This window comes from Jaculus jaculus, chromosome 3, assembly GCF_020740685.1.
Source record: "Jaculus jaculus isolate mJacJac1 chromosome 3, mJacJac1.mat.Y.cur, whole genome shotgun sequence".
NCBI lineage: Eukaryota > Metazoa > Chordata > Mammalia > Rodentia > Dipodidae > Jaculus > Jaculus jaculus.
Window position 1 is genome coordinate 69,546,158 of NC_059104.1, and position 7,781 is coordinate 69,553,938.

General features: G+C 37.2%; 1 pseudogene; it reads right to left on the reverse strand.

Annotated features, from left to right (window-relative positions):
* Positions 1–682: 682 nt before the first annotated feature.
* Positions 683–955, reverse strand: LOC101606896 (annotated as a pseudogene).
* Between the last annotated feature and the right edge of the window lie 6,826 nt (positions 956–7,781).

Genomic DNA, 7,781 nt, shown 5'->3' on the forward strand with positions numbered 1-7,781 from the left:
GTTTTTCTTTTTATTTACTTACTTATTTTTGTTTTTTGAGGTACGATCTCACTCTAGCTCAGGATGACCTGGAATTCACTGTATAGACTCAGGGTAGCCTTGAACTCATGGCGATTCTCCTACCTCCCAAGTACTGGGATTAAAGGCGTGCACCACCATGCCCAGCTGGTTATTTTCTTGTGTATTTTACTAAGTAATACTTGTAATAAATGACAGTGCTAAATCTATAAATCAAAGCAAGTTGATCAAACATCCATCTTCAACTTTCATAAATATATGCAATTCTATTTTTTTTTTTTTTTTTGGTTTTTCGAGGTAGAGTCTCACTCTGGCCCAGACTGACCTGGAATTCACTATGGAGTCTCAGGGTGGCCTTGAACTCATGGCGACCCTCCTACCTCTGCCTCCCGAGTGCTGGGATTAAAGGCGTGCGCCACCACGCCTGGCTTGTAATTCTAATTATAAAGTCTCTACATCTTCAAATTTTCTTAGACTAAGATAATACACAAATGTATGGAAGTCTCCTGTTATGCAGTTAATTGTACCTAGTTCTGACATTATCTTTATAAACACTCAGGGAAGCCACAAACAAAGGTAATATAACTCTTGCATCCTATCCAACTTTTAAAAGCAAGAAAGAAAAAGAGCAGCAACTCTATGAAACAGAGGGAAAATCAATCCCTTACTTTCTTTTGATTTTTGTGTCAGTCATTTGAACAACACTAGAGGCAGACATGAGGTTTTCTATCTACTGTCCAAGAACTTGTTTTTTGTTGTTTTTTTTTTACTTCAGTTTCAAGTTTTCTTCCTTAATTGCATACACTCTTACAAAAGGATCTTCAAGTGTGTGTTGGAGTTCCAACATTCAGTTAATAAGTAGTGGGTTTTCTTCCAGTTCCACCTAGTTTTCAGCATCAACTGGAACCATGTCAGCACTCAATATCTTGGGTAACATACTTCTGAGACTTAGAGACAAAATATACATATTATAATGGGTTATACTTTTTATCCCTTTGTTCCTGCCTGCATTTCCCTGGAGAGGGAAGAGGGGAACCATGCCTCCAGGTATTCTTACCCACTTTATGGCTGTTACCATCTTTGCACACCCTCTTCTGCAATGTTCCCTGAACCATGGCAACCCTGTTGGCAGTGTGATTGACTGTTGCATTTTCATTTGTCTGTGGATTTCTGCTTTGATGGGTTTTGATTGATCATTGTGTCTGTCACCATTACTCAGGATCTGGCTATTAAGCTAACAGTAAGAGCAGTGTTCATGTGGCCACTTCCTCTCCAAGTTTTTCTGGGCCCCAGTAGATATGGTAGAGGTGTCACATCTTGTGGTGGACAGTCAGCTACCTTTTAATCTTGTCAATTGATTTTGGATCTCCTCCGTTTTTCTGCCATCTGTAAAATAAAACAGATTCTCCAACCAAACGTGAGAGCATCTTGGGTTAAAGGAGGTATGCAAATTTATTTGAGAGACTTTTTGTGTGCAAGCCCACTCTTCTCCAGAAAGCAGTGGAGGCTTCTCTCTGATGTCTATGAGTTTCCTAATCATGGGATTTTGACTTGGTTTCCAGTATCAGATATGAGTTCTCTCCCACTGAGTGTGCCACATGTCCAATCAGAGAACAGTTGGTTACCACAGAGGCAGTGCACCACTATTGCACAAGTGTATACTTCTTGTCTGGTTGGTTGATTTTGTACCTGCAGGGTCCACTACCTATTCATGCTGTTGTTGACTATTGTCCTCCAGTGGCTCCCATCAAGCTTTCCAGCACTATGAGGGCTAGCCATGAGGACCTAGTCTCCCTTTTAGTTCCAGAGTAGTGCTCCAATGTCCTATGACCTCAGCCTGTGGTGTCTTTAGCAATAGGGTCTTACATTTTAGCTCTGGCAGGTAATCAAGTGTTTGGGCAATGGTCTGCATTGTTTTGAGGACCTCATGGGTTTCCCTGGCCAGCAGCTCACTGTGATGGGTGGGACAACACAATTCTGGGCCTAAGATTTATTGGCAATATTCTATGCCTGTAAGGTTAAAATTTTTCAACCTTTTGTTTATTTTTTTTATTTTTTGCTTATTTTTATTTATTTATTTGAGAGTGACAGACAGAGAAAGAGGGAGAGGGAGAGAGAGAGAGAGAGAGAGAGAGGGAAAGAATGGGCACGCCAGGGCTTCCAGCCACTGCAAATAAACTCCAGATGCATGTGCCCCCTTGTGAATCTGGCTAACATGGGTCCTGGGGAATCAAGCCTTGACCCAGAGTCCTTATGCTTCACAGATAAGTGCTTAACCACTAAGCCATCACTCCAGCCCTCAACCTCTTGTTGATACTGTCCCACCTCTCCCTTTAGTGCTAGTTATATCTTTCAGAATGCTAGCCATAAGGAGGATTTTTGTAGAACTGATTTATGTTTATTAACTGTTGTGTAATTCCCTCCCCATACTCCCTACCCTCTACCCCTTCAAGCCCCTCCCATCTCTTATAGTCTGTCCCTCCCCTAGCCTGTCAAGTACTTCCTCCTCCCCTCTCTTCCTATTTTTTTTTTTTTTCTGTGTCTCCTGGTCGTATTCTTGTTTTATGTCCATATTCCCGGTTCTTATTATCCTTTGCCCTCATCTCCAATTGATTCCTGTTAGAAATTGCAGATTGGAGTACCTGCAGCATTTGTCTTTCTGGGCCACATGACCTTATTCAGAATGATATGTTCCAGCTTCATTCACTTTCCTGCAAATTTCATTATTTCACTTTTCCTTATGGCTTAGTAGAATTCCATTGTACATATGTACCACATCTTCTTTATCCATTCATTAGTTGATGGGAATCTGGGCTGATTTTAGTTGATAACTATTGTGAATAGATCAACAACAACATAGCTGGGCAAGAATCTCTGTAGTAAAGAATGGAGTCTTTAGAGTATACACCCAGAAATGTTATAGCTGGATCAAATGGTAGATTTATTTTCATCTTTTCTCAGGAGTCTTCATACTGATTTCTGTAGTGATTGTGCAAGTTTGCATTCCCACCAGCAGTGGGTAAGGGTGCCTCTTTCCCCACAGCTTTGCCAGTATTTGTGGTTATTTGATTTTTTTTTTTTTTTTGGATGAATGTCATTCTGACTGAAGTGAGATGAAACTTCAAAATTGTCTTGACTTGTATTTCTCTGATGACTAAAGATGTTTAACATTTCTTTAGATGTGTAGTGGCTATTTGTATTTCTTCCTTTGAGAATTTTTTAATGGATTGTTTGATATTTTATTTTATTTTATTTTATTTTATTTTATTTTATTTTATTTATTTATTTATTTTTTATTCTTCGAGGTAGGGTCTCACTCTAGCCCAGGCTGACCTGGAATTCACTATGGAGTCTCAGGGTGGCTTCGAACTCACAGCGATCCTCCTACCTCTGCCTCCCAAGTGCTGGGATTAAAGGCGTGCGCCACCACGCCTGGCGATTGTTTGATATTTTAATTAATTATTTAGATTTTTGAGTTCTTTGTAGATTCTAGATATTAAACCTTTGTTGGAGGTATAGTTGGTGAAGATTTTCTCCAGTCATGTGGTATGTCTATTGACTCTTCTGATGGTTTGCTTATCTATACAGTAGCTTTTAGTTTCATGAGATCCCAATGGTTGCATGTTGATCTAATTTCCTGAGCTACTGGGGTCTTGTTAAAGAAGTCTTTCCCTATGCCTATATTGTGGAGTATTCCGTTGTTGTTCTTCTTCTTTTTTCTAGTTGTTTTAGAGTTTTGGGTCATATATTGCAGTCCTTTATCCATGGAGAGTTGACTTTTTTTTTTTTTTTTTTGAGGTAAAGTCTCACTCTAGCTCAGGTTGACCTGGAATTCACTATGTAGTCTCAGAATGGCCTCAAACACATGGCAATCCTCCTATCTCTGCCTCCCAAGTGCTGGGATTAAAGGCATGCACCACTATACCCAGATTAGAGTTGACTTTTTGCAGGGTGAGGGAAGTGGGTCTAATTTCATTCTTCCACATGCAGTTATTTAATTTCTCCAGCACCCTTTGTGAAAAACACTTTCTTTCCTCCAGTGTGTACTTTTGGCCCCTTTGTCACAGATCAGGTAGCTATACTTGCTTGAATTTAGATATGGATCTTTTACTATGTTTCATTGATCTGTATATCTCTTTCTTGTGTAAGTGCCGTGCTGCTTTAGTTACTATGGCTTGATACTATATCTTGAAATCAGGTATGATGATACATCCAGATATATTTCGTTTGTTGAGGATATGTTTTTCTCACTGGGATCTTCTGTCTTTCCATATGAATTCATAGACTACTTTTTTCTATCTCTGTGAATAATGTTGTGGAATTTGTATTGAAATTGCATTAACTCTGTATAATATTTTTGGCAGATTGGCCATTTTCACAATACTAATCCTTCTAATCCATGAGTATGGGAGATACTTCCATCTTTTCATGTCCTCCTCAATTTTGTTCTTTGATGGTTTTATGTTATCTTTGTATAGGCCTTTCACTTCCTTGGTTAGTGATATTCCAAGGTATTTATTTTTTTGTGGCTACTGGAAATGGGATAACATTGCTTATCTCTTTTTCTATATGTTTATCTTTGACATATAGTAAGCCTACTGATTTTTGTGTGTTAGTTATACATCATAACAAGTTACTGAAAGAATTTATCACTTTTAGAAGTTTTTTATGGAGTTCTTTGGGGCATTTATATAAAGTCATGTCATCTGCAAACTGGTCTTATTTGAATTCATCCTTATTAATTAGTACCCCCCTTTTTTGTTTCTCTTATCTTATTGCTTGAGGTAAAACTTCAAGTACTATTTTGAAATGCAATGGTGAAAGAGAGCATCCCTATTTTGTTCCAGATGTTAAATGGAATGCTTCAAATTTTTCCCTATTTAGTGTGATCTGGGCATTAGGTGCATTATAAATAGTCTTTGTTATGTTGAAATATGGTGTCTCCATCCCTAGTCTCTCCAGTGTTTCAAAAATGAAGGGCTTAGACTGTTCTTGCCTTTCCAGCACTTTCAAGTATGTATTTAGGTTATTTATTGGAGATCTTTCTACTTTTGTAATGTAGGCATTTAGTGCTGTAAACTTTCTTTTTAAAGTGCCTTTACTGTGTCCCATAAGTTTTGGTATGTTGCTTATTCATTATCATTCAACTATATAAATTTATTATTGATTTCCTTTCTGCTTTCTTCAACAACCCATTCATTGTATAATTGTTAGTTGTTCAATCTTCAGGAGTTGGTCTGTTGTTATTGTTGATTTCTGGTTTGAATGCATTGTGGTTAGATTTAATGCAGGGAATTATGTCAAGTTTTCTGAATTTGTGGAGACATGCATTATGCCCTAATACATGGCCTATTTTGAACTGTGGAGAAGAATGTGTATTCAGTAAAATTAGGATGGAATGTGCCATAGATATCTAAGTCCATTTGATCTATGGTGCTGTTTAACTCCACTGTTTCTCTATTGAATTTCTACTTAGAAGATCTGTCTATTGATAATAGTAGGGTGTTAAAGTCTATTATTGTATTGAGATTTATATATTTTTATTGTCTAGTAAATTTTGCTTAATAAAATTAGGTTCCCTTGTGTTAGGTACATATAATTTTATGACTATAATATCCTATTGTTGAATTGTTCCTTTAATGAGTATGAAGCAGCTATCGTTATCTATCTTGATTACTTTTAGTTTAAAGTATATTTTATCAGAAATCACTATAGCCACTCATGCTGCTTTCTTGTTTCCATTTGCTTGGACTATCTTTTGCCATCCTTTCACCTTAAAGTGGTACTTATCTTTAATTGTTAGGTGGGTTTCTTATAGACAGCAAATAGATGGACCCAGCATTGTCATCCAGCCCCTTAACCTGTGTCTTTTGATTGGAGAGTTGAGTCCATTAATGTTCAGCGGTATAATTGTGAAGTGTGTGTTAACCCCTGTCATATTGAAGGTTTTATAGATTTTGGTGTTTTCTTGGTCTTTGAATGCTCTTATGTCCATTCCATTTTTGATTATTTCATGTTATCTCTTCATGCTCATGTTGGTTCATCTTCTGAGTGTGAAGTATTCCATGCAGTAGTCTCTGTAGGGTTGGCTTGGTGCTTATGTAATCATAAAGCTGGTTAATATCATGAAAAGGTTCTACTTTCACCTTCTGTTATGTAAGACAGTTTTGCTGAGTATAATAGTTTTGGTTGGCAGCCATGATCTTTTAGCTTTTAAAATATTCCCTACCAAGCTATTCTAATTTTATAAGTTTCCATTGAAAAATCTGAGGTAATTCTGATGGGTTTACCTCTGAATGTAATGAGTTGTTTTTCTCTTATAGCTTTTAGTATTCACTCCTTGTTTTCTGTTTTAGTGGTTTGATTATTATGTGATGTGTGGAATCTTTTCTCTGGTCCTGTCTATTTGGTGTTCTGTATAGTTCCTGCACCTAGGTCAGTCTCTTTTTTGTAAGATTGGGAAATCTTTCTTCAGCAATTTTGTTGAAGATATTCTCTATCCCCTTGACCTTTATTTCTTCCCATTCCTCGATGCCTATGATCCAAATATTTGGTCTTTTTAAGGAGTCCCAAAGTTCCCTTATGCTCTGTATATATTTCTGTAGATATGTATGTGTGTGTATATATATATATAAATTTTGACTTTGACATTGGTTTTTGAATACCAATCTAATTCTTTTTTTCTTGCCCTCAGTTTCCAAAATTTTGTCTTCCATATGGTTTATTTTGTTGGTGAGGCTTTTATTGGAGCCTTTTAAGAGGTTTATTACATTTCTGTTTTCTACTATGTTTTTCTTCAGCATTTCCATCTCTTGTTTAAATTCCACTTTTATTTCTTGCTTTGACTTTTTAAAATATTTTATTTATTTATTTATTTATTGTGGAAAGAGAGGCACGTATATAGAGAATGGGCACACCAGGGCCTATATCCACTATAAGCAAACTCTAGATACATACAGCATCTTGTGTGTCTGGCTTATGTGAGTACTGGGGAATTGAACCTGGGTCATTAGGCTTTGCAGGATTCCAGCTCTTCTTTTGAAATTTTTATTGTCTCATGGAGTTTACTCCTACACATGGGCATGTCCTCGTTGAGTTTGTTCCATTGGCTCATGAGCTTATTTGTTTGTTGATTCTTCTCAAATTCCTTTAGCCTTCTGTTGATCTCTTTTTGAATGTCTTCGATTTCAATGGAGTACTGTTTTCTGATTCTCTTGTTTCTTTCAGCCATGTATTCAGTTGTTCTTGTTGATTAGCTTCCATTTCCTTAATCCATCCCTGTAGTTCTATTTTGTTGTATGTCTTCCAATTCATTGAGCCATCTTTTGATTTGTAATTGGAATCCTTTCTGCTGTTTTTATTCCACTTCCTTCAGCTATTTTGGAGTGCCTGATTGATTACTTTTTGTACAGTTCCTTCCTATTTAACCAACTGTTCATAGTCTAATTAGGTTCATTTGAAATGCTGGTTGAGATTTCATTTGGGGATTCTGTCTTGGACTTCTTCTAAGTTTTCATTGGAGGCTTCCATTGTGGGACTAGATAATGTTGCTGAGTATCCTTTTGCTTGATATTGTGTGTTATGTGCTTTGTATTGGGGTCTACTCATCTGGAGATCAACTGTCACCTATGTTGGGTGACCTGGTTTAATTTGATCCATGTGAGTGTGCAATTGAAGTCTGTCCACTAGGATGAGGTGGTTGCACTTGAGATTGAGCAGGGTCTATTTTGTGTAGGCCTTTATGTGCCACCTTCCAGCAAATC